Here is a 26,641-nt window from a genome sequence, read left to right as displayed (position 1 = left end):
AAGACTCAGTCACTGGGGAGACTGGTCAAGCTGGATGCAATGGTCAAATGTGTACTTGGAACTTCCCCACTTGGCAAAAGGTAAGACTCAGTCCTCAAAGGGAGAGCTGGGAAGGTGGAGAGAAGAAAACAGGACTTGCCAGAGTTGCAAGTTGCGTGGAGAAGAAACCTCCATACCAGGGGTAGTGACGGCAACATTAGGTTGCTGGTAGCAAATGCCAACAGGACTAGAAGCCCAGCATTGCCTTCTGCCCCTAGGCTGCTCCTAGGATACAGCTATAGAGATCCAGCATTCCAGAACCTTGGCATGCCCGTTCATTCGATAACACAGCTGTTATGTTCCACACCTAGAACTAGGCACTGGTGACACCAAGAGAGGCCATTTGATTAAACACTAAGAGAGTGTGCTTTGAACCTAGTTGAGCTGAATCCCAGATCTGTCACTTTCTAGCTGTGTGACCTTCATGAACTTACTTAATTTCCCCTCGTCTCAGTATCTTCATGTGTAAAATGAGGACAATATCCATCCTGGAGAATTTCTGTAAGGATTAAACGTAAAGTATCTAATGTAGTACCTGGCACAGAATATGTGCTCAATAAATATGGATGCACGTATATAATGGATGGATGGATATAATGGATGCATGTATAAATGGATAGGTGGACGCATGAAAAGATAGATATAATGGTGGATGGATGGATGGGTTGGTGGATGGATATAATGGATGCATGCATAAATGGATGGGTGGACAGATGAAAAGGTGGATATAATAATGGGTAGATGAATGGATGGATGGATATAATGGATGAAAAGGTGGATATAATGGATAGATGTAGGCATGGATGGATGGATGGATGGATGGATGGATGTTTAAAAGGAGATGAAAAAGGTACTAGTTGTCTGCATTGTTTCCATCTGGTTTAATATTCCTTTCCATTAAATTTATTTTTTATTTTTATTTTTGAGACAGGGTCTCACTCTGTCATCCAGGCTGGAGTGCAGTGGCACAATCACATCTCACTGCCGCTTCACCTTTCCAGGCTCAAACAATCCTCCCACCTCAGCCTCCCAAGTAGCTGAGACCACAGGTGTGTGACAATACACCCCACTAACTGTTTTTATTTTTTGTAGAGATGGGGGTCTCATTATGTTGCCCAGGCTAGTCTTGAACTCCTGGCCTCAAGCGATTCTCCTGCCTCGGCCTCCCAAAGTGCTGATCTTTCCACTAAATTTATTTTTTATTTTATTTTATTTTATTTTTTGAGACGGAGTCTTGCTCTGTCGCCCAGGCTGGGGTGCAGTGGCCGGATCTCAGCTCACTGCAAGCTCTGCCTCCCGGGTTTACGCCATTCTCCTGCCTCAGCCTCCTGAGTAGCCGGGACTACAGGCGCCCGCCACCTCGCCCGGCTAGTTTTTTGTATTTTTTAGTAGAGACAGGATTTTGCCGTGTTAGCCAGGATGGTCTCGATCTCCTGACCTCGTGATCTGCCCGTCTCGGCCTCCCAAAGTGCTGGGATTACAGGCTTGAGCCACTGTGCCGGCCTCCACTAAATTTATAAACAAGAAAACAAGATCCCATCACTTCCTAATTTATCTATTTTGGAAATCTACATTTTCATTAAACAGTTTGACAAATATAAAGTAAGATACTTATAATGGGCCTTAGCCACATAACTGGGGCAGGGTCATTCCCTGAAGGATGTATAGGGTTACGTCAGAATAGAAGATATCCTCCTGGCTCAGGTGCCTTCATGCCAGCTCCCACCATGTGCTAACGCCATGCCAGTACCCATCTCTCAGCAAGTCGAACTCCACCCAACTCCTATTCCAGAGAAGGTGGATCAGGGATCAGGTAAAGGAAGGGGAAGCCAGGCAAAAGCACAGCAGGGAGAACAGGCCAGGATGGCCGAGGAGAAGCAGCCAAGAACAGAACACAGGGATTTGGGACAGGGGTGACTAGGGATCAGAAAGAAGAGACTGAAAAGCAGAGAGGATTTATTGTCTTCGGAGAAATGAAGAAATAAAATAGTCCTCAGAGAACAAGGGAGCAAAACCAAAATGAAAGAGGCCGGGCGCGGTGGCTCACACCTGTAATCCCAGCACTTTGGGAGGCTGAGGTGGGCGGATCACGAGGTCAGGAGATCGAGACCATCCTGACTAACACGGTGAAACCCCATCTCTACTAAAAATACAAAAAAAATTAGCCTGGCATGGTGGCAGGTGCCTGTAGTCCCAGCTACTTGGGAGGCTGAGGAAGGAGAATGGCATGAACCCGGGAGGTGGAGCTTGCAGTGAGCCGAAATCGCACCACTGCACTCCAGCCTGGGAGACAGCAAGACTCCGTCGCAAAAACAGAACAAAGCAAAACAAAAAATTAAATTGACTGAGCAACATAGAGAGATTGTTTTCCTGCTCCATCACCCCCAATTGCTCTCCACTACCCACCAGATAAAGTCCAAGCGCTCTAGTTGGGCCTCCAAAGCATGCAGGATCCCTCTCCTTAAACAAGCACTGGGTGCAGCCAAGGGGACCTCCCCACCCAATCTGGGCCCCCAGATCCTCCCCCAGTTCCTCTCCCACAGATTATCCAACTTCTCCTCTCTGGAAGCCCTGCTCCAGGGTCTCCTCCTCCTCCAGGCAGCACACCCTGACTTCACCCACCTCTGATCACCATTTGGGAACAATTACTTACTCTGTTCCAAGCCTGGTTCTGTGTCTGACACAAGAATACAAGGATGAATAAGACAGCCCCTGCCCTATGGTTCTTACAATCCAGCTTGGAAAAAACATCATTATCTGATATCATATATTGTATTTCTTCTACCACTATGGATACTACTAAAACTTGTATTGAGTTGTAAAACCATCTATCAAGAGTGGCTTCTAAAGTCATGATAGAGCCGGTGCCAGGCCCTCAGCTTCATCATGTATTAACTCATTTGGCCTTCCCAATGACACTGGGAAGTAGGAAATACTACTGTACTCATTTTACAAATGAGAAACAGGTACAAAGAAGTCGCCTGTCTGGTTTTCTCAGCTGCAGTGTGAACTCCTTGAGGGGTGTCCCTTGGCTTCCTCCTCTCCCACACAGGCTCCAGGTAGAGGACAGTCGGACATGGTCCTCTGGGCTCAACATCCCCACTGCTGTGGCCTTGGCTGAAGGTATGCTGACTGGTGGGTGGGGATGGTATACATGCAGGAAAATGAGTGCCAGCAGAATGGAGGAGACAGACCTCCCACGTGGGGTATGAAGGGACATGGTCTCAGTGTCCCCTTCCAGCATCTCTCTTTCCCTGCCTGTCCCCAAGGTCCAGCCCTGGCATTTCACAATCCTGCAGTCACTGCAGAATTCCCTCTCCCTTGCTAAGAGGGCTGAGGTGGTGTAGAAGGAGGGAGCCAGGCTTCATGCCCAGGACAGAAGGGGAACAAAAGGGTGGGCTATTGGAGAACGGAGGAGCCCTTGAGCTCCCCTCAGCCCCAGGGGAATCAAGCCTCTTGGAGTGAATAAGCCTAGCCTGGAAAGTAAAACACAGGGCAGGCCCCAAAAGGGTCATGTCTGGGCACCCTCACCTTGGCAGGGGGGTGGAGGAACATGGGCCTGTGGCAGAGGCAGGGCCCTCATGGCACTGAGCTGGGCTACCCCCTTGGCAGGCTCACCCAGCTCAGAGGCCTCTTCAGGCTGGGAAAGCTGAGGAGGTGGGCGACTCAGACCCAACTTAGAACAGAAGCATCAAGAGGCATTGAGTGGGGTTCTGGGTCGGTGAAGGGGGCTTCACACCAGCCTGTAGAGCTCAGGAGTGGGGGCCTAGTCCCCAGCCCTGGCCATACCTCACCTCAATATTCCTATCCCCTCCCAGAAGGCACAGTGGATGTACAGTGTGGGTAGAGCAGGGAAACTGAGGCACAGAGCCTGTCCTCCAGCTCTGGAAACCTACTCTGCCTGTGTGGCCACCAGCAGCATCCTTGAAAATGAACCCCCATGCTTCTCACAAGCACACAGGACTCCAAATCCTACTGTTGCAGGGTCCTCTTCCACCCTGGGGACATGTATTTTCCAGAAAGAGGCTCGCCAAAGTGGGGCTGTGGAAAGAGGGCACCATGCCTTCTCCTGAGTCCTGGTCTGGGATTGGGTGATGAGCACAGTAAGGGGCTCAGCCACAGCTCTGGGCTCCAACCCCAGCTCTGCCTCTCACTAGCCATGAGGCCATGGGCAAGTTACTGAAGCCCCTCAGGGCCTCAGTTTCCTCCTCGGGGAATGCAGCTAAGTCTCCCTGCTCTTGTCTCTCATAGTTGATAGTATCCAAAAAGGTCCTGGTACCCCACCCAGGACTCATACCCTTAATCACTAGTCCTCCCTCTTCCTCCTCACCAGGGGCCCAAGGGCTCAAGCGCTGGCAGGGGCTGCTGAGGAGCTGACGGAGCCACTGCTGTTGATAGAGCCGGTGCCAGGCCCTGGGCAGGCACGGGGCCCAGGCACACAATGGGGCTGTGTGTGCACCCAGCGTTACTCTGGAGTGGAGCTGGGCAGGCTGGCATCTGGGGTCAGGCCAAGAATTCATGTCTCTGGAGAAAGCCTCCCCACCCCCTCCCAGGCAGCACAGCTCTTTCCAGGGGTGAGCGAGCACCACCCACTCTCCCACCCAGCCCAGGAAGGGAATGGGAACTTGCCCTGGTGGCAGGTACTGGGGAATGGGGACTCCTGAGTCTAGCCACTGGCTGGGCTGCTTGCTTGCCAGGCATTTTGGACCCATTACGTAATCTGGGGTTGCAGCCTCCTCTGTGGCCAGAGGGAGGGTGAAGTCTGCGGGGGCCAGGAAAAGGAGCAAGAGAAGTCTGGCTGCGACCCCCACCCCATACAGAGGGCCTCAGTCCTCCCTCCCCAGCTTACCAGGGCCCTGGGCTCAGCACAGGTTTTCTGAAGCACCCAGGACTCCTGCCACTCAGCCTGCACCAAGGTGCTGGGGTACCCCAGGAGAGGAGCTGGCTCACTCCCCAGGGGAATGAGTCACCAGCTGGCTGCAGCCAGGATGGCAAGGCGAGTGGTGGGCAGGTGGAGCTTGTCCTCTCCCATCTCTGGCAGGTCTCCTTAAGCTGGAAAGCCACTCAGCTGGTATCAGTGCTGACCACAGCGTCCTAGCCCAGGCCTCATCGGGCCACTTCTTCTGGTGCAGGGACCGCCTGGCTGCAGGAAGCAGAGGGACTTGATGCCCTCCGGTCCCTACACTGACTCACTCTTATAGCTACAGGCATGGGCAGCCCACTCCTCTGTTTGTCTCTGAGAGGGTGTCAGGCTGCAGGGAAGGGCAGCCACCTACCCCCAGGGAGAAACGGGGTCTGAGGCGAGGAAGGAGGGGAGAACTCGGGCACCTGGTGGGAAGCAGGGAAAGGCAGACAGCCAGGCCACCTTACTCCTCAGGTTGTGGCCAAAACAGGGAGGGCCCCTTTGCATGAATCACTTTCTATTGTCCCCAGAGCCAGGAGGCACCCAGGAACAGGAGCTAACTGGCCCTGCTTCCTGGCTGGCTAGACATGTGGCACCCTCCCTCATGACCAGTCATAACGACACAGATAGGCGCCCTGATGCACGCCCTCTCACTCCCTGAAGGTCATACACAAAGTCACAGTGGCGGCCCAGCCCAGTGGACACAGTTGAATGGCCACCCATCCCCTGACACCCACAGGAACCCCCCAGCCTGAGCTAGAGCGGGCCACACCACATCCTGTAGGCCCCGAACAGTGCTGAGTCTGGGAGCACCTCAGCTCCGAGGGCTCCTTCCTGGTCAGAAGGCAAGGACCTTTCCCAGCCAAGACCACTGCACTGAGTCCTGTGTGTGTGCATGTGCGTACGCATGTGCGTGTGTGCGTGTGTGTGCGTATGCATGTGATTCTACCACCCCTACCCTGAGAAATCACCCCCATGCCCTGAGCAAAGAGACGGTGAGAACCAAAGGGCCTTCAGAACCTGAGCATATTGTGCTTATTTTCCAGATGAACAAACTGTAACTTACATTGGGGAAGTGTCTTTGTTCTAGATTATGAATAAGGCTGAATCTGGAGCCCAGGCTGGGGTAGCTTAAGGCTGGTCAGACAAAGCAGAGGATGGGGAAGAGGGAACAGGGGTGAGAAGGAAGAAAAGGGAGGCAGGGGAAGTTTCACCACTACATCAGAGGTGCAGCCTTGCTGGTACCATTTCATTCATTCATTTCAAATATTTCTTGAGCACTTACTACATGCCAGCACTGTGGCAGGGCCTTTCTGTCCATATCACCCCTCCCTCCTGTGAGACACTGCTTCTGAGATGGACTATCGTCTTCAGGGGACCCCCATCCTGAGGGTGCAGGGAGACTGGGGCAGCACTGGAAGCTCTACCCTTGAGTGGCAGCCCAGCCCCAGAGAGGCCCTGGAGGCAGCCTCCTCTGTGCTCCACACCCTGAGGGACTCCAGCCCTCAGGGAATCCAGTGACCACAGCACTCCAGACCCTGATATACAGGTTGGGAGTCCATGCCAAGTCAGAGGGCACAAAACGTCAGACGACAAGGAGCCTGGGAGTCACCTACCAGAAAGTCCCAGGTTGATTTTAGCAGCAGAACTCCCATTTTCAGACAAAGTCGGCCTGGACCCTTGATATGTAAAACATGAGGATAAAGCAGCTCCATAGAGCACCTGGAGTCAGTATGAGGAGCAGGAGAGCAGCATGGGGAGTGGGGAGGATCACCCCACCTGGCCTCCAACCAGGGCCCCCCCCACACTCCCAGACAGTATACAAGGCACCTTCTGGGATTGTGAGGAAGAATCTGAAAACCACAGTTTTCTCTGGCCTCTCCACGCTGCGGAAGCCTGGAGGAAGCAGGGAGTGTGTGCGGACCACACAGCTCAGGGATAGCTAGGACCACAGCCCTGGCCCTCCCGGCTTCCAGGCCAAGCTGTTCCCCAAGACTCTCAAGACAACAGGGCCTCATCCTGCACGTGGGAAAGGGACACAGCGACACCCCCACTCCCAAGAAATTCTCATGGGCCAAGCGCGGTGGTTCACTCCTGTCATCCCAGCACTTTGGGAAGCTGAGGTGGGTGGATCACCTGAGGTCAGCAGTTCGAGATCAGCTTGACCAATAAGGTGAAATCCCATCTCTACTAAAAATACAAAAATTAGCCGGGTGTGGTGGCGCATGCCTGTAATGCCAGCTACTCGGGAGGCTGAGGCAGGAGAATCACTTGAACCCAGGAGGTGGAGGTTGTGGTGAGCCAAGATCATGCCTCTGCACTCCAGCCTGGGCGACAGAGTGAGACTCTGTCTCAATTAAAAAAAAAAAAAAAAAAAAAAGTATCATGGATTCAGGTCCTCCCATGCTCCCAGTACAGGGCAAAATGCTCCACGTACATCATGCCTATGGCCCAGGTATTATCATCTCTTTCTTGTACATAAAGAAATAGGCGTTCAGAAAGATTAAGTGATTCATCCAAGGTCACCCAACCTGTGAGTGGCAAAGCCCACATTCCAACCCAACACACAGCTCTTGCAGACATCACCGTCATGATGCCTGGCTATAACCACTTCCTCTGAGCCCCACTGCAAGCCTCATCTCATCAAAGAAAAGCACTAAGTCTCCTACCCAACTCACCCCAACAGGACGTCACATACAGAGCTTCTCAGTAATATAGCACTACCACTGCTACTAATACCACCACCTCTCTATTATACAGCACTTTCCACTTAGGCAGTTCATACAGTATTATCTTACTTAAACCCACAACACTACGCTCCCATCTCCATCTCACAGAGGAGGAAACTGAGGCATACAGAGGTTGATGAGTTGCCCAAGTTTACACAGCTAGGAAATAGCCAAGTTAGGATTCAATCCCAGGCAGTCTCACCCCAGTGCTACACCCCCTCCCGATAATGTCTGCTGGCTCCTCCTTCAGTGGTAGCTGTCACAAGCACCCTAGTTTGGGGCTTGCCTCCCTCCTGTGAGGCCTCTCTGCAGGGGTCAGAGGCCAACTGGACCCCTGAGGGGTGGATGTGGAAAGCCTATCTGAGGAGCACCTTCAGCTCATCCTTTCCAGCTGTGGTAGCTCCACCCCCTCTCCCACCCACTCACAGGAGCTAGAGCTGGAAGGATGAGATGCTGGGAGAGCAATCAACGCAGAAGCATGAATAGGACACCTACTGCATGCCCAGCTTCAAGCTGTGGCAGGTGCAGGAAGTAGAAGACTCTGTCCTTACTCTCCTGCCAGAGGCTCCAGTCCCCAGAAATGTCCAAAGGAGTAACCCCTGCCACCCCCACCCCCTTCAGTGCTGGCTGCACCAGATGTTGGCAACACTTAGAAACAGGGCTAAAAATAGACTCCATAATGAGTCTGTGCTAAGAATAACTTGGGCAAACAGCCCTTCAGGAGAGGACACTGTCTGCCAGGGAGCCACCACCTCCTCCCACCTCCCAACCCGGCCTGGCCTACCCCCTGGCCCGTCACTCGGAGTCCCCCACAGCCAGCAGAGGACCTGGAGCATTTCGACCCTAACTGCTGTGTTGATGGAGGCACTGGCATGCCCACATGCACCCTACATCACAAACCAGGTGACCGGTCACCCCCCATGAAGGGCGGGGGCATCAAAGGACTGAGCAGAAGCTGGTGGGGCCTCCCTGCTCCAGGTACAGCTGTACTGAGGCGCCATGTCACTTGAGTTGTTTCCCCACTCTAACACCAAGTCCCAGCAGGAAGCTAGGAAAACAGGCCCCCAGCTTGAAATTCGTGCTTCATTTCACATCTCACCTGGGACAGGGGTCCCTCGAGTCAGCTAGACTGGCCCACTTCAGACATGCTCAGGGGAACTGAGAGCAGAGAGGAGCAGCAGTACACTGAAGGGCAGACACCAACTGTGGCCAGGGGAAGGGATCAGAACTTTAGGGCCCAACCATGCTAGCTCCCACAGCCAGGGCTTCCTTTTCCCATGTCCTCTTTGCCTCCAGAAATTATAAAAACTGTCAGACTCATGGATCCCATATCTGCATATGAACTGAAAATTACAGAGCACGTTCATGTCAGAGCTGAACTTCTCAAAAACTCCAGAAGACAGACAAGACAATGAGCTTCATTATATAATTGAGGAGAATGAGGCTCAGGAAATGGAATTAACTTGCTAGGGGCCCTGCAGCTGGGATGAAGCCTTATTGCCATCTATTAGTCTGAGAAGGATCTCCCAGCAGCCATCAACTAGGCATAGCTCCATCTCATAGCAATGCCCAGAAGGAAACAGACACCTTCTAATGCTGGAAGCCAGCGGGAGGGGGCCAGAAAAAGGTAAGGAGCCCTCAGGAAAGAAGCAGCAGCACACACAACACTTCTCTGAGGACAAAGGAAGGAGGAAGAGGAAGAGGTGTCCTGGGCAGAGCACTGGCCACGGAGTCAGGAGCAAGGAGTCTGGCCCTAACTCTGTTACAGGTAACTGCATAACCTGGGAAAATCCCTTCCTAAGTTTCATTCCAGGTCTTAGTTTCTCTATCTGGAAAATGGGGCTTTACACACCAGGCCTTTGAGATACCCTAGAGTATACCATGACCACATATTGGAGATGTACAACAAAAATTAGCATATCAAAGGTTCTGACAAGTCCTACAGCAAAGAAACCCATTTGGGGTTTTGTGTAGTTGCATGTATTTATGGAGTACAAGGTGATGCTATGATTTATGTGCACCATTTGGAATAATTAAATCAAGTTAATTAACATATACATCACCTCAAATTCTTGTCATTTTGGGTGGTAAGAACATTTGAATTTTTGTTTTGGGTTTTTTGTTTGTGTGTGTGTGTGGTTTTTTTGGAGATAGGGTCTCGCTATGTCACCCAGGCTAGAGTGCAATGGCATGATCACAGCTCACTGCAGCTTCAACCTCCCAGGTTCAACTCCCACCTCAGCCTCTCCCATAGCTGGAACTACAAGCATGCATCATCACACCTGGCTAATTTTTGTATTTTTTTGTTTGTAGAAACGGGTTTCATCATGTTGCCCAGGTCGGTCTCAAACTCCTGGGCTCAAGCAAGTCTCCTGCCTCGGTCTCCCAAAGTGTTGGTATTATAAGCATGAGCCACCACACCCAGCCAAGAACATTTAAAATTAACTCTTAAATGATTTTGAAATACACAATACATTATTACTTACTATATTCACCATGCCGCATAATACATCTCAAGGAAAACAACTTATTCGCCCTGTTTAACTGAGGTTTTGTACCCACTGACTAGCATCTCCCCCTTCCCCCAACCCCTATTTTTCTTTCTTTTTCCCTTTGACTTACAATCTCCTGTGCCTGCTTGACCTCTAAACCTTTCCACAGAAAACATCTTGGGAAACCCTGGAATAGATGTGGAGCCACCAACTGAAATGCCTGCAGGGGCCAACAGGAAACATGAAAGCCTGAAGCAGGCCCAAACACAATCCATCGGGACCTGCGGTTAGCTGCAAACCCTAAAGAATTCCTAAGAGCTCTGGAGCACAGGGGTCCCCAGTCTCCAGGCCACAGACCCATACTAATCCACGGCCTGTTAGGAACCAGACCACACAGCAGGAGGTGAGTGGCGGGCAGGCAGGCAGGTGAGTGAAGTTTCATCTGTATTTGCAGCCATTCCCTGTCACTCACATTACCACTTGAGCTCCACCTCCTGTCAGATCAGCGGTGGCACTGGATTCTCATAGCAGTGCAAACCCTGTTGTGCACTGTGCATATGAGGGATCTAGGTTGCATGCTCCTTAGGAGAATCTAAGGCCTGATGACCTGTCACTGTCTCCCGTCACCCCCAGATGGGACCGTCTAGTGGCAGGAAAACAAGTTCAGGGCTCCCACTGATTTTACATTATGGTGAGTTGTATAATTATTTCATCATATATTACAATGTAATAATAATAGAAATAAAGTGCACAATAAACATAATGCTCTCGAATCATCCTGAAACCCTCCCCTGTTGTCCATCCATGGAAAAACTGTCTTCCATGAAACCAGTCCCTGGTGCCAAAAAGGCTGGGGACCGCTGGTCTAGCACTTCTATTTCACTGAAGGTCTCCTTCAGGACCCACCCAACATCCTCAACAACGCTATTGAGAGGATCAAGGAAGGGGTCAGTACCCTGCGTCACACAACTGAGGAGACTGAGACCTAGAAGGCCAGACACCCGGCCCAGGGTCACAGAGCAGTTAATGGCATGCAGGAGAGGTCATGAAGCAGGTCCCATTTATTCAGCCCTTATTGTGTACTACATACCTCTCAGTCATTACCTCACACAGCTCTCACAACAACCCTTTGAGGAAGGCACAGAGGAAGAAACCAATGGTCAGAGAGTTTCAGTCACTGTTTGAGGACCCACAGCTAGAAAGCAGCACTACCTAGATTTGAACTCTGGTATCCTGAATCCAGAACTCAGGCCCTCAGGCCAGCTCTCTCACTTACTAGCTAGGTAACCTTGGGAGAGAGATTTAACCTCTCTGGGCCTCAGTTTCTCATCTGTAAAACGGGATAATAAAAAGACCTGCATTTGATTATTGTATAAAGTTTGCAAATATATAAAAGTGCTTAGCACAGCGCTGGCACACAGGAGTGCCAATATATGTGACCTGTCATTAAACACCACATTCTACTGTGGGAGCTCATGCCTGAGCCTCTGGGCTCTGTGCTCAGTGGGTTGGAAGCCACCCACAGCCTCCTGGAAACTGGCCCCTGCCAGTCAGTCCTGGGTTACTGCCTCTCCACCTGCCACCAGAGTCCCTCAAGCTGGGACTCCTAGGGTACTCAAGGATGAGTGGAGCTTTAGAGGTTGGGGGTTCCCAGATTAGGCCAGAGCTCAGTCTCATCCTCTGAGGCCCCTACTGGGCTGCCTGCATTCAAAGCTGGGGATATCCCCAGCCTGCCATGGGTCACAGGCTTCTCCTCCCACTGCCCTAGGTCACAGGGTAGGGAGGCCAGGGGCTCTCCAGACAGGCAGCTGATGTCCTCATGACTTTCCTCAATTCTCCTAGCCTTAAAGACAACAATCAAAACCCACCCAGAGCTCTCCATACTTCCTGCAGCTGGTTCATCCACAAGATGGGCATCACCACCCAGGAGGCTGGCTGCTCAGGGGACAGTGTGCCTCCTTTACAGATGGAGAAACTGAGGCCCTGACTAGGCCAAGCACTTGCCAGGGCAGGGATCTAAATAGTGGGAAGTCTTCTGGCTTCTGGACAGGGCTCAAGCTGAGAGCCAGGTTGCAGGCCAGGCCCACATGGGTCTCATCCATAGTGACTATAGATCCTGCAAGCTGGGGAAGGGGGCATCAGTAAGGCCAAGTCCTTCTCTACCCCACCCCACCCCAGCCAGGGAGACTGGCACATCCCTCACCCATATATAATTATTCCATCATATATTACAATGTAATGATCATAGATATAAAGTGCACAATAAATGTAATGCTCTTGAATAATCCTGAGCCCCCAGACAACCTCCACCCAACCCCCTGCTCCAGAGAGCAGCTCCTGCCAGGCCTGGCCCTGCAGGCTTCCACTGACGGCAGCCTCCTACCTTTCCAGGTAGCTCTCCAACCCCCAGCCCCCAGGACCCAGGCCAACCATTCACCCCACCTCCTCTCATCGTCCCCACCTGACACCAACCATTTACCCCCACCTCCTCTCATCGTCCCCACCTGACACCAACCATTCACCCCACCTCCTCTCATCGTCCCCACCTGACACAGGGTCACCGCCCAGGAATCCCTCTCTTACCACTCGGCTCCTTCCTCTGCTGACCCACAGGCTTGGTAGCCACCTTGCTAAGAACTGGGCCCTGATTCTCCAGTCAGACCATGAGGTTTGCTGAGGCACCCTGGCCATAGTACTGCTGCTGCGTCTTATACTCAGTAGGTGCTCCATAAACATGGCACAGGAGGGACAGAATCTCCAATGCAGTGGCACCAAAGTTTTGGACCATGACTCACAGAAAAATATACTTTATTTGACACTAGGCACACATACACACACACACACGAAACGTGTTCTACACAACAATGCTTACTGATACTGAGCAATACACGTGAATATTTTCTAGTCTCTTCTTTTTCATTAAAAAAAATATATTCATGGAGACCCACTAATACTGATTTCATGGCTGAATTAGGGTCCAGTTAGTGGCCCTGATCCACAATTCAAAAAACCTCCCTCCAAAAATATCTGTGCAGCCCAACTCCCTGCCTGGCGTGTGGCCCTCTCTACAACAGGTGCCTAATAATGGCATCCATCGATCAGACACTTACTCCAGGCCAGACCTGTGCTAAGCATGTTACTATGATGTCTCATTTCATCCTCACCATCACCCTAGGAGATAGGAACTGCTATCACCCCCATTTTAAATGTGGCAAAACTGAGGCCCGAGGCCACACAGTAACTGACTCAGAGCTGAAAATCAGGCCTGTGTGAATCTGAAGCAATATTCAGAACCACCGCACCCTCATGCCCAAAAAGGAGTGGACTTCAACCGCTCTCTCAAGACTACACACTGGCAGGGAGCTCACTCTCCCAGGAAGTCTCTTCCAACTCCAACTACTAATAAGCCATTCCCTATATTATTATTATTATTATTATTATTATTATTATTATTATTATTATTGGAGGCAGAGTCTCCCTCCATCGCCCAGGTTGGAATGCAGTGGTGTAATCTAGGCTCATTGCAACCTCTGCCTCCTGGGTTCAAGCAGTTCTCCCACCTCAGCCTCCCAAGAAGCTGGGATTACAGGCGTGCGCCACCACACCCAGCTAATTTTTTTGTATTTTAGTAGAGATGGGGTTTCACCGTGTTAGCCAGGCTGGTCTAGAACTCCTGACCTCAGAGGATCCAGCCACCTCGGCCTCCCAAAGTGTTGGGATTACAGGTGTGAGCCACTGCATCTGGCTCCATTCCCTATATTAATTTAACTCTTTATAGCTGTGGGTTACTTTGATTACTTAATTGGAGGTGGCACAGAGGAAAGAGAGGGCTCCCTGGCCAGAGCCCAGAGGCTGCAAGGCCAGCCCTCATACCCCTCCCAGCAGACCCTCCATCCTCCTCCTCCCCCATACTTCTATTGGAACCCAGAAAAGGGGCAGGGATGTGGGTGAGGGGCCCACCTGTGGGCTGAGTGGACCATTCTGCCATTCTCCCTCACTGATGTCACTGCCCTGGAGCAAGTCACTCTAGCCCCTGTGCCTCCATGTCCCCATCTGCAAAATGGGAATGATGGCAGCCTCCCCCTCATGGGGTGACTGTGAGGGTGAAGGGTCTGGCACAGGTGAAGCACTGGGCACAGTACCTGACATGGAATAAGGCCAGGCAAACATGAGCTCTTACTGTCATTCTCAGTTCCAGCTCAAACTTCCACCATCAAAAATGATCGTCAGGAGCCCTGGGCAGCTTTTTGCCATCTGCACACAAACATGCTATGTCCTGGTGAAATGTTAACCTGTGCAGGCGCTTAGTGGGTGGCAGGCTCTATTCTGAGCACTTCACGTGAGTAAAGTCTTTTACTCTTCAGAACTCACAAGCTGGGCACTATAACTGTCATCTCCATTTTACAGATGAGGAAGCACAGGAGGGTAAGTAACTTGCCAGCATCACGAAACTGCAAAACGGCAGGACCAGGATTCAAGCAGGTGGATGTAGAGCATATGCCCTAGCCCCTAACGTAAATGGGTATTCACTGTGGCCTGGCCGGTGACATGCTAAGCACATCCTGCCCATGACCTTCTCACTAGACCCTCGAAACAAGCCTGGAGAGATGAGGAAACCGAGGCACAACTCTGGCTGACTCCTGATTTCCCATGCTGTCCATCCCGCACTCCCAAGCTTGGCCACCTGCCTCCCCATTCTTTCCCCTACTTCAGCCTTGGCCGTGCTCAGAGACCCCCACCCCTCCCCAAAGACATCTCAATGCCAGTGCAGCCTGAGGGGCCTCATCCCTACCCACCCACCTCCCCAAAGACACCACACACATGCACACACAATCACACACATGCACACAGGCTCACACACATGCATGCACACACACATACATGCATACAGGCTCACACACATGCACACACTCACACATATGCTCTCACACATGCACACAGGCACACACACATGCACACACACACATATGCTCACACACATGCATACACTCACATGCACACAGGCTCACACACATGCACACACACATACATGCACACATGCTCACACACATGCACGCATGTGCTTTCATACCTTCAAGAGGGCAGCACCCTGGAAGGAGGCCCCTGGAATGCTCAGCTCCTCCAGGGGCCAGAGCCCAGGGCCGCTCCCCAGCCCCAAGGCCGGGCCCAGTTTCCTCATTTCCCCCACCACTGCTGTTTCTCACCCAGCCCCCTGCACCTCACCCCAGAGGAAGTTGCACAATCCCCTGGGAGCTGCATATGTGGCCGAGGATTACTCACAGCACAGAGGGAACTGCGCCCCGACGGCCTCTCACACACCGCAGCCTACCCAACACAGACTGCTCCAATCTCACCCGACCGGCTCCACGCGCCCACAGAGCTCCTCTCATGGCCGCCCCGACCCCAGCCTGGCCTCAGAGGGCCCTAGGCACCAAGATGGAGAGACACAGAGCAGCAAGAATTTTGCCCGAGTCCCAATCCCAACAGGTCCAGGGTAGGCCTAACCCTAACCCCAGCCCCGCTTCCTAGAGACATGTGTCCTTCTAGCCAGAAGTCCCACAGCTCACCATCTTCTTGACTGGCCACACACTTTCAGCCTTGGCTCTGGGCCTTCCTGGGGCCTCCAGACACCCAAGTCGAGGCCAAACTACAGCCCATCTTGACACGGAGCCTGAGACCAAGCAGAGCCCTGGGCAGCTCCGGGAGGATCCAGACCACCACACACTTTTCACTTGTGCAGAAACTGTTCTTGCTACACATGCGAGTTCAGTGGTTCCTCAGCCCCCCAGCACTTTTCTAACAGCCTGCCAAAGAGATTGGGCAGAGATTTCACTTAGTGCTTCTTTCTGGTGGCCAAGGGATTCCCATCTTTGATAAGCAAATACCCTTTGTTAAGAAAAGTTAAGCTATCTGGTCATCTGCATCTCAGGGTGGATGAGTTTACTGGGCCCTTTCGTGAGTGCAGGTTTCAGGAAGGAAGGGGACAGCAGAGAGGAGATGAGGCAGGCCGTGGCTCCTGGAGAAGGTAGGAAATGCCAGCAATGTGCGGGAAGACCAGAACAGGGAGGCCAGAGAGGCCCAGGGAGGACTGACCCAGACTCTGGCCCAACCCTGGGCCTCCCTGGGCTGGCAAATTCTGCAAGGACACAAAGGATGAGTAGGAGCCAGGCCTGGGTGTGCACAGCCCCCAAGGAGGACCTCTGGCTCCCACTCTTTGCTGCCTGAGACCTGCAATGGGGCCTCAGATAAGGAACATGATAAATACCTCTTATCACCCCCACAACCTTGGACTCCCATCCAGCTAAGGACAAAGTTGGAAATGCTTTTGTCCTGGGCCCCAAGGCTCCCAGAGAACCCCTCATTTCTGCAGCCCTCATCAAAAGGCTGGGGCCCACAGGGACTGTGGGGGAAGCACTCCACAGCCCCTGCAGCAGCACGAACCAGGACTGAGGCTCACAGCTGTCACCTGATGCCTCCAGCTTGGTGGACAGGGAACACAATCAAGGAAGAAGGTCCAGCGCTGCAAAGTCCTGGCTCTACTGGAACACAACAGCCACAAGGCCCCTTTGCAGGGACGCCTCCCAAAACACCTGTACATTCACCATCTCCCCCATCCTGACAAGAGCCCCATGAGGGGGAGGGGCAGCAACCCTTGCTACCCATTTTTCACATTCCAAGGAGGCTGAGGCTCAAATCACTTAAGTGACTTCCTTGAGGCCATGCAGCAAGTGTATGGCAAATCTGCTTCCTGGCTCTTTTCCTAGATCAGAGTTTCTCAACCTCAACACCAGATACTCAGGGCCAAGTAATTAGTTACAGGGGCTGTCCTGTGCATTTTAAGATGTTTAGCGGTATCCCTGGCCAATATCATCAGACATTGGCAAATGTCCCCTGGGGGGACAAAATCACCCCTAGTAGAGAACTACTGCCCTAGAAGCACTTAAAAGATGGGCACCTGCCAATTCCAAATTGAAGGGTACACCTGCTGAGGGCTCTAGCCTGAGAGTCTCCCCCTCTCCTCTGCCAGATGTGCTAGGCGAGAAGGCCTGAAGGGTGGTGGGTACTCTGTGGGTTCAGTACCCTCTGGGAAGAGGCTTCTTAGCCCCAACAGGCACTGCCACTTAGGGGGTCTCCCCACAAGACCAGTATCACCTTCCAAGTCCCAAGCTACACGCCAACCCCCTTCCTGGCATTCAATATTACCCTGATCTTTCAACTGTTTTGCTCATATATTCCGATCAGTAAAAACTTTTGAGCACTCTCAATACATGCTTCTTTCCTTACAAATTGCTCATATATACCCTGATGCATGAATATATTATAGATGTCAGCAAACATACCCAAAAATTGTATATTTTAAAAATGAGAATGAAGGCCGAGCGCAGTGGCCCACGCCTGTAATCCAGCACTTTGAGAGGCTGAGGCGGGTGGATCACTAGGTCAGGAGATTGAGACCATCCTGGCTAACACGGTGAAACCCCATCTCTACTAAAAATACAAAAAAATTAGCTGGGCGTGGTGGCGGGCACCTGTAGTCCCAGCTACTCGGGAGACTGAGGCAGGAGAATGGTATGAACTTGGGAGGCGGAGCTTGTAGTGAGCCGAGATCGCACCACTGCACTCCAGCCCGGGCAACAGAGCAAGACTCTGTCTTAAAAAAAAAAAAAAAAAATGAGAATGAAAATGCAATACACCACAATGAGACATGTTACACACTCACCATCATGGCAGAAATTAAACTATCTAACAAGACCAAGTGTTGGTAAGGCTAAGGAGCAACAGGAACTCTATGGGCCACTTAGCAAGTACAGTCACTTAACAAAATATTTACTAAAGTTGAAATATACATTAAAGGCCAGGCCCGGTGGCTCACGCCTGCAATCCCAGCACTTTGGGAGGCCGAGGTGGATGGATGACCTGAGATCAGGAGTTTAAGACCAGCCTGGCCAACATGGTAGAACCCCAACTCTACTAAAAATACAAAAATTAGCTGGGCATGTTGGCGGGCACCTGTAATCCCAGCTACTTGGGAGGCTGAGGCAGGAGAATTGCTTGAGCCGGGGAGGTGGAGGTTGCAGTGAGCCAATATCGTTCCACTGCACTCCAGCCTGGGCAACACAGTGAGACTCCATCTCAAAAAATAATAATAATAAATAAATTACTAATAAAAAGAAAAGAAAGAAAATTAACACACTATGGCTACACACAACATAAGTGACTCTCACAAATACACTGTTGGGTGGGAAAAGCATAATGTAAAAGAAGATGTCTAGTGCCATTCCATCTGTATTAAATTCAGAGTCAGGCAAAACTAAACTTGACGTAGGGATGCAGGCATAGGTGGTTACATGAGAAAAGAAGCAAGGAGCTGATTATCATACAGTCAGGATAGTGGTTACCTCTGGGGGTAGAGGGCACATGAGTTGATTTTGGTGTACAAGCTACATTCTGTTGTTTATTCACTTGGGTGATGGTTGCCTAGGGGTTCACTTTTTTTTTTTTTTTTTTAGATAGAGTCTTGCTCTGTCGCCCAGGCTGGAGTGCAGTGATACGATCTTGGCTCACTGCAACCTACGCCTCCCGGGTTCAAGTGAGTATCCTGCCTCAGCCTCCCAAGTAGCTGGAATGACAAGCTCATGCCACCACACCTGGCTAATTTTTGTATTTTTAGTAGAGACGGGGTTTCACCATGTTGGCCAGGCTAGTCTGAAAGCCCTGACCTCGTGATCGGCCCACGTCAGCCTCCCAAAGTGTTGGGATCACAGGTGTGAACCACCGCGCCCGGCCAGGGGTTCACTTTTATAATTATTTACTATATTATATGTGTATGTTTATGCTTTTTTAAGCAACTATGCTATATTTCACAATTTTAAAAGAAAGAAAAGGGTGAGATGCAAATAAATAGATATAGTATTTTCTTCCCATACCTAGTTTTGCAAAACACTATAATTAGATCCAAAGAAGTGGATGACAACCTATAGTTAGGCACAGGTCTGAAGTAGTGATAATACTTGGGCTGTCTAGGGAGGGTTCCTTCCCCCAGCTGGCTCAGGCTGCTGGCTGCCCCTCAACCCACAGGAGCCAGCTACCCTAGCCTCTTTCACCTGCCACCCCGCCCTGGATGTCCCAGTCACCACACACCCCTTCCTGGCCATAGGTAGGGGGTTGCCTCAGGCTGGGCACCTTCGCAGCCACCTCCCCCTACACCATTCCGCTGGACCCCTGACAGCAGGACTTGGAGGCTCACTGTGAGAAAGGTACTGGTGGGGCGGGCCTCAGTCATCCTTTGAACACATCAAAAGAAGGAAGGCGGCAGAGAAGGAAATAAAGATGAAGGAGAGAAAGGGAGACAAAGAGCAGGAGAGAGATAGTCCAAGGCTGCAAATGCTGTGGAACTAGATGGAGGCTCAGAGGGTGGCGGAGGGTGGAGTGGGGGAAAAAGGCTTGTGGTCAGGTGAGGTGGCTCACGCCTGTAATCTTAGCACTTTGGGAGGCTGAGCTGGGTGGATCACTTGAGCCCAGGAGTTTGAGACCAGCCTGGGCAACATGGTGAGACCCCATCTCTACAAAAAATTTTTTAAATTAGCCAGGTGTGGTGGCATGTGCCTATGGTCCCAGCTACTTGGGAAGCTAAGGTAAGAGGATCACTTGAGCCCAGAAGGTTGAGGCTATAGTGAGCCATGATTGTGCCACTGCACTCCAGCCTGGGCAACACAGTGAGATCCTGTCTCCAAACAAACAAAAAAGAAGGTTCTGGAATTGGGGGGAACAGAGGCACTGCCCCTAGGTTCCAGGCCCAAGCATGGAGGCTCAGTCACGGGCAGGTCCAAAGAGGCCTGAGTTGTCGGCCCTGATCCAGCACCACCTCTCCCCATGGCCCCAGGGCTTCCAAGTGGCAGGTGGGTGGCTCAGAGCCTCCGTTCAAAGGTTCCAGCAGCCTCTAGTCCTCCTGGAAGGAGGGACTTGTCCAGAACGGAACCTGCAGAGGTGACCCCCAGGTGAGAGGGCCCAGGAGCAGTAGAGTTGCCCTTCCCAGGGCCCAGAGGGTGGAAAGGGCTGAGGGCCTAAACCACGCTGAGTCAAGGTCTCTGTGCCAGCAAGAGGCCCAAGGAGAATGCTCTTCAGGGCAAAGGGCAGGTATCACCACGCTTATGTTGTTTAGTACGTTAGTCTACACTAGCTTCTCGCATTCTGCCCCCTGTGCCCTCTGGTTACTAAGATTCCCTGGCTAGGCCATCGGCGCTTTTCGGGAGAAGCTGTGATCTTGTTCCCACCCACCCTGCTTGGCCAGCCCAGTGCCAGGTACCTCTGATGTGCTCAGTACATGCCTGTTGACACTGAAGGCCTTGTGCTGCTGAATCCCTGGGCCTCGGGCCCCTCCTCTCGACAACATGGGGGCAGCGCCAGCTGCCCTCTAAGGCCCCCAGCTCTACGGCTCCAATTAGCCCCAAAGCAAGGCCAGCCAGCGCCGTCCTGGCAGGGCAGCAGAAAGTGCACCTGGCTACAGCCAGGAGGGGACAAGAGACAGCAGGGGGTGGACAGTATAGTGTGTCACCTCCTGGCCACTCTGCACCCCTCAGGGACTGTGGGGGGCCGCGGCAGGTGCTGTCCTCAACGCAATTATAAACAAGGCAAAGGACAGGCTGTGACTTCCCTTGGCAAACAGGAGAAAACAAACCGGAGCCCCACCCCACAGACCCACTGGTAGAACTCGGGGAGGGGGGTTGGGGGAGGTGCTGGCAGACTCTCTGTGGGGAGGAACAGACTGTGAGCCCCACACCAGAAGGAAGCTGGGCCTGGATCACTGTGCGGGGAGGAAGACAAGGCAGAGGCAGAGGGCTCAGCACCTTGTGGACCTGTGGGCGAGGCCCCTGGGTGTCAGCTGGTGAAGCGCCTGCGGGGTAGAGACGGTAGACAGAGCATTTTTTGTGTGTCCACGTTTCTGGGCACACGATGGGGGCTCAATCTCATTCTCTCATCCATTCCACAAAGATTTATTGAGCAGCCACTATATACGAGGCTCTCTTCTAGGTGCTAGGGGTACAGCATGGACCAAAACACACCAAACCCCTCTTCCCAGTCACCAGAGGGCTGGCTGGCTCAGACGCCAATCTCACCCCCACTTCTGGCCCCACCTCACTTCCCCTGCCGCAGGGCTGTGGGACCTGCCACCTCTCTTCACCTCCTACCAGGCTTCACCCCAACTCCCTCCAGTTTCCAAAGACAACTCCACCCTCCCTCCTTGCAGGGGCCAGCCCCCAGGCTCTCCCAACCATCTGCTCTCTCACGGCCCAGGATCTCCTGGAAGATGACAGAGACTCTACTACCTCCAGCAGGGGCCTTCCCCCTACCCTCCCTACATCTCTGGTCTGCGGGAGGAAAGGAGAAGGGAATAGCTTCTTTCTGTGTGTGTCTTTATCATTTTTATTGTCAACAAGAACTATGATTCAAGCTGGAATCAAATACTTGCCCTCCACGAGGTGGGAAAGTGAAACAGTGGGAAGTATTTTAAGAGCCTCCCTTCAACAAAGTGAGGGTCCTCTCTGAACACCTCCCCAATTATTGCAACAATGCTACTTTAGATCCAAGCACCTTCACAGCAGCTTCAGACCCTGACGCATGTTCTGAGGCCCCTCGGCTAGCGCCATCCTTGTTTGTCCGCCTCATCCTGCCTTCATCAACTAGTGCATAGTTCCAAGCGCTTGTCCCAGACAGTGCGACCAAGAGCTGCAAGGCCCAACAGTGGACAGTTTCATGGGAGGTGGGGACATGTGGAGAAAGGGGAAGGACTGACTGTAGAGGGGATACCAAATTGTCTCAGAAGTGGTCCGTGCCCCTGGGGACCTGCCTTCAAAAGGGGACAGGCCTACCAGTCCCGAAGTCAGAGACACATAACCCAGGAGAAGGGCGACGCTCACCTGGGTAGCTGTAAAGCGGCAGGGCCCAAAGCACTGGTTTTCCAGATGTGCTCTGGGGACCAGCAGCATTAGCATCACCAGAGGACTTGTCAGAAATTCAAATCCTAGACTGCATGGAATTTGCAGAAACACCGGGAGGGGCTCAGCATCTATGTTTAAACAATTCCTCCAGGGAGTTCTCAGGATGCCCAAATTTGAGAACCACTCCCCTAGAGCAAGGGCGTCGGAATCATCCCAGAAAAAAAAAAAAAATTAAAGAATGATGCCTAGGCCCCTCCCCAAGAGATTCAGATGCAATGGTGTGGTCTAAGAGCTCTGCAGGTGATCATAATATCCAGCCAGGCTGCAGTAAGATAAGATAAAACAGTGCCCCGGTCTCTTTGAAAGGTGTGCCCTGATGGAGGAAAAGATTTGCTTATAAGGAAGGAGCAAGGAAGGGCTAAGAGGAGGGAATATAAGCCATGGGTTTCTGGATGGAGAGTCTGGTGGAATTCCTGGATTAATCCCTATGGCACCACATCTTACTCTAGGACCACCGCTGTATGCCTAAGAGCCAACCAGGTGGCCTGCGTGGCCAGCAAGCAGGTGCTGGATCTTATGGGGCCAGGTGGCTATTTCCATAAGAAAGCTGGACAAAAGACCTCATTTCTCCTCAAGCCCACACTTAAGAGCCAGGAAGGAGAGCTGGTGATGACCCTGCCTGTTGCCTCTGCTCCTCTTGGCTCTCACCCAAGGCTTTCCCACTTCACAGCAAAGCATTTCCTGTGGGCATGAAAAGTCCCAGATCCTACTCTATCACTGCAATTTTATCTCTGCCCTCAGTGACATCACAGCCAAGGGGATCTGTATCCCTGGTGCAACGTGGAGGAGGGACAGATGGTAGGAGAGCAGGGGACAGCCACAGCTAGGAGTGTGTGGTCAGTGGCCAGACCAGACACTACCCAGGGAAACCCAAGAGGCAGGGCAGGGGTGGTAGAGACGCTTCAGGCATTGCCAAGCCCCCTGCACCGTCTTGTACAATGAAGAGAGCAGGCTGGTGTGGTGGGACAGAGAGCTGTGGGAAGCCCCATGTAAAGCATTACATCAGAGGACGTTAGACACATGAGGAGGCCTGTTTGCAGCCCACAGGTCTTTATTCCTTCCCTAGAGCTATCCAGGCCTCTATTTCCTCACGTAAGAATGAGAAATAAATAACTCACTGAGTCATAAGAGTTCATTAGATGCTATTCTAAGTACCACATGTGCATCAACATCAGCATACTCAGCCCTCACTACAGCACTAGTAGGTGGGTGCGGCAAGAACCTTCACTTTTTAGGTGTGGAAACTGAGGCACAGTGGGGTTAAGCAGCTTGCCGAGGCTCACACTGTGTTAAGTGGCAGAGCTGTGCAAGCCATACAGCCTGGCCCCAGAGCCCATGCTCTCAGCAACCCCCAGTCAGGTGACACTGGCCCAGTGCTCAACATATAGTGGCTATGGCTGTCCCAAGAAAAACTTCCTGTTTGCTTCCCCAGGACCAGTCTTTAGCTAAAGCTCAATTCTGCGGACTGCAACATCTCCCAAACACCCCTAACAACCCACCCCCATCACCCCTTCCTTTCTCTTCCTGTCTCTTTGGCCCCAGAGCCCATGCTCTCAGCAACCCCCAGTCAGGTGACACTGGCCCAGTGCTCAACATATAGTGGCTATGGCTGTCCCAAGAAAAACTTCCTGTTTGCTTCCCCAGGACCAGTCTTTAGCTAAAGCTCAATTCTGCGGACTGCAGCATCTCCCAAACACCCCTAACAACCCACCCCCATCACCCCTTCCTTTCTCTTCCTGTCTCTTCCTCCCCAGTGCCTTTGGGAAAGATTTGTAGAAGGTTCACTTTGGAGGGAATCCCACAGATGATCCAGATTAACAGATATGGAAACTGAGGCTGAACAGAGCAGAGACCTGCCCAGCCACACAGTCGGTGAGAGGCAGAGTGGGGGCTCTTGATTCCTGGTCCAGTGCTCTTATGACTTTCACTGCCGTCCCATTCTCACCCAGTGATCCCCACAGCCTCTTCTGCACATCTGATTAAACAAGGGCCTGCTGAGGGCTGCACTGTACGTTAATGGACATGGAGTGCATGGCACAAAGCTGGGCACCTAGGAGGCCATCAGTAAGGATGCCTCCTCCCTTCCTGGGTGTCTGGAAATCTTGCCTGAACCCGTCTCCTTCCCTGGCCAGTCAAGACAGGTTCCAGCCGGGGGTCCTTTGGTCACCCATGCTGGAAGCTCAGAAGAAAGGCCAGGAAACAGGTATGGTGCTCAGACAGGGCCTCCGCAAGTTCCTACCCTGCTTTTTTTCTTTTTTTTTCCTCACACATATTCTTTTTTCAATTGAGTCCAGGTCTCGCTATGTTGCCCAGGCTGGTCTCAAACTCCTGAGCTCCAGCGATCCTCCCACCCAGACCTCCCAAAGATCTGCTTCGAGCAGGAAACCCTGGATAGAGGAAAGATGGTCTCTAGACCACCACACCCCACCTTTTAAGAGAGAACTCCTGGGAAACCCCTTGAAGAAGTGGTCTTCTTTAGGGACTGAGAACACAGACTTTGGAGTCAAATAGACCTAGGTTAAAATTCCAATGCTGTCACTTCCAGGCTGTGTGATTTTAAGTGACTTGCTTAACTTCTCTGAGTAAGTATAATGCAAACAGTAATTCCCACCTCACTGTAAAGAGTAAACACACAATAAATGTTGGCAACTATTGTGTCATAAATCTTATTATAATATTGTTCTAGTCTAGCATAAAAGAAGAGATGAATATTCTATTAATATAATCTTGTTTTATTGTTACACTCTTACAGGCACACATTCACAATTCATCTATACCCACATTCCTAGACACTTTAACCACACACATAAACTCACAACCAGTACACAAACCCCACACCAACCCAGAAAACAACATCATGTACTCACCATGTACCAGACACTGCCGCACCCTGAGTCCTCACAACAGCCTGTGAGGCGGGTGTGTTTTCATCTCCCTCCTCTCAGATGAGGATCCACACTGCACATGTACATATGTTCACTGCGTCCTGGGATACGGACATTTCTGGCAGCTCTGGGAACCATGAACTCCCTCCCACTGATCAGAGGAGGCCAACCCAATTTTCATGGTCATCTCCAGGGCAGCCCCAAGCCGGGCCCCAAGTGCTGACTGACCTCCATCCCCAGGACAAAGGCCCAACCTGGTTTTCATGACAGCTGTGGTTGGGGAAACCCCTGTTGCCTGCAGAAACCAAGTTGACTTTGAAAAGGAAGAGAGAGAACCCAGGGGGTGGCTGGGCCACTCCCTGTGGGGGCAGGTGCTAAGTAACTCCATCAACTCTGGCTAATGATGCAATTACAGTCATAAACAGGGCCCCAGGAGGGCTCAGGGCCAAAAGCTAGACCCTCAAAGGGCAGCTAGGCTTGAGGGGTGGGAGTCCCCTTCCACCTACTTCTGAGCTTTCCAGAAACAGGCTGTTACACGTGGGACCCTGGAAGGGCTCCTGCCTGCCCTGGCCCACTCCCTACCCACCTCTGACTGTGAGTCACCAGGCCATTAGCCCGCAAAAGCCCAGCTGGCTCTCCCTGGATTCGGTGCCCACCTAGGGTGTCCCCTGTCCTGGCCCCTGAACTCCTTCCAGGGCACCCAGGACCAAGATACCTGGGTCCCCATTTGGCTCCGCCTCTCAGAGCTGAGTTGACAAAATAACCCTGCAGTTGTAACAGGCCTTGTAAATGGTAAGCACCATTGGCTTCCCTCGGGGAGAAGCAGAGCATGTCGTCACCCAAACAGCCCTGCCCTTCATTTACACCCTCTGGCTCCCAGCTCTCCAGGCCTCGCAGCCAGGAGGCAGACGGAAAGAAGGGAGCCAGGCGAGTTGCCCATGGTCCTGGGGCTGGGGACACCGGCATGGTGAAAGCATACCATCAGGTTAGCAGGCAGGGACCTCAAGGCAGCTGACCCTTCCCCTTCCTCTGCCTCTTCTGGCAGGCCAGGAACTACTGCTGGCTGTCCCTCCCTGGACAGTGCGCTCCTTGAGGGGAGGGCCTGAGGACTGTCTCCCAGTCGTGGCACCAAGAACTGCATTCTAACCGAGCGCATCTGCATCTGGCCACCCAGGAGGAAACCAGAGACCAGCCTCCCACCTCATGTCCAGCTGCCCAACAGTGCCATGTCTGGGCCAATGGAATCTCGGCCAGGGCGGGTGCAGGGGCCTGAGGCCACCACACCCTAGAGGTGTCGCTAGGGGCCTGCATCCTTTCACTGAGGGATGAAGCAGCCCCTCACTCGGGATGGGGGGAGGGCAGGGGATGGGAGCTGGGCAGTAATTAACCTGCACTTCCCCAGCGAACGCTAAGCCAAAAACTGCGCTCAAGTTGAGTTGCAGAAGCTCCGCGCTGAACCGTCCCCAGAACAGACAGACGAGAGAACGACGGCTGGAGCTAAGAGGGGTTTCGGGGGAAGGCGTAGCGGCCAGGGGCTGGCGGAGAACGGAGGGCTGGGGCCTGGGCCCAGCAGGGTTCGCGCAGACAAGCCCCG

The 26,641-nt window shown here is 52.3% G+C and overlaps 1 protein-coding gene across 4 annotated transcripts in view; it reads right to left on the bottom strand.

Annotated features, from left to right (window-relative positions):
• The window catches only part of TFEB (transcription factor EB), a 59,808-nt gene that overhangs the window by 25,256 nt on the left and 7,911 nt on the right, over nt 1–26,641 (bottom strand). Inside the window, exon 2 of one of the 4 annotated variants that reach the window (XM_011943871.1) lies at nt 25,030–25,148. The exons of the other annotated variants lie outside the window; for them this stretch is intronic. The gene's annotated coding sequence lies outside the window, so the exon portion shown is untranslated. The remainder of the gene's footprint in view (nt 1–25,029; nt 25,149–26,641) is intronic. 4 annotated transcript variants of the gene reach the window in all.

The sequence above is a fragment of the Colobus angolensis genome, unplaced genomic scaffold (assembly GCF_000951035.1).
Source record: "Colobus angolensis palliatus isolate OR3802 unplaced genomic scaffold, Cang.pa_1.0 Scaffold105, whole genome shotgun sequence".
NCBI classification, from domain to species: domain Eukaryota; kingdom Metazoa; phylum Chordata; class Mammalia; order Primates; family Cercopithecidae; genus Colobus; species Colobus angolensis.
Note: the sequence above shows the minus strand (reverse complement) of the source record. Positions and strands in the feature narration are given on the sequence as shown.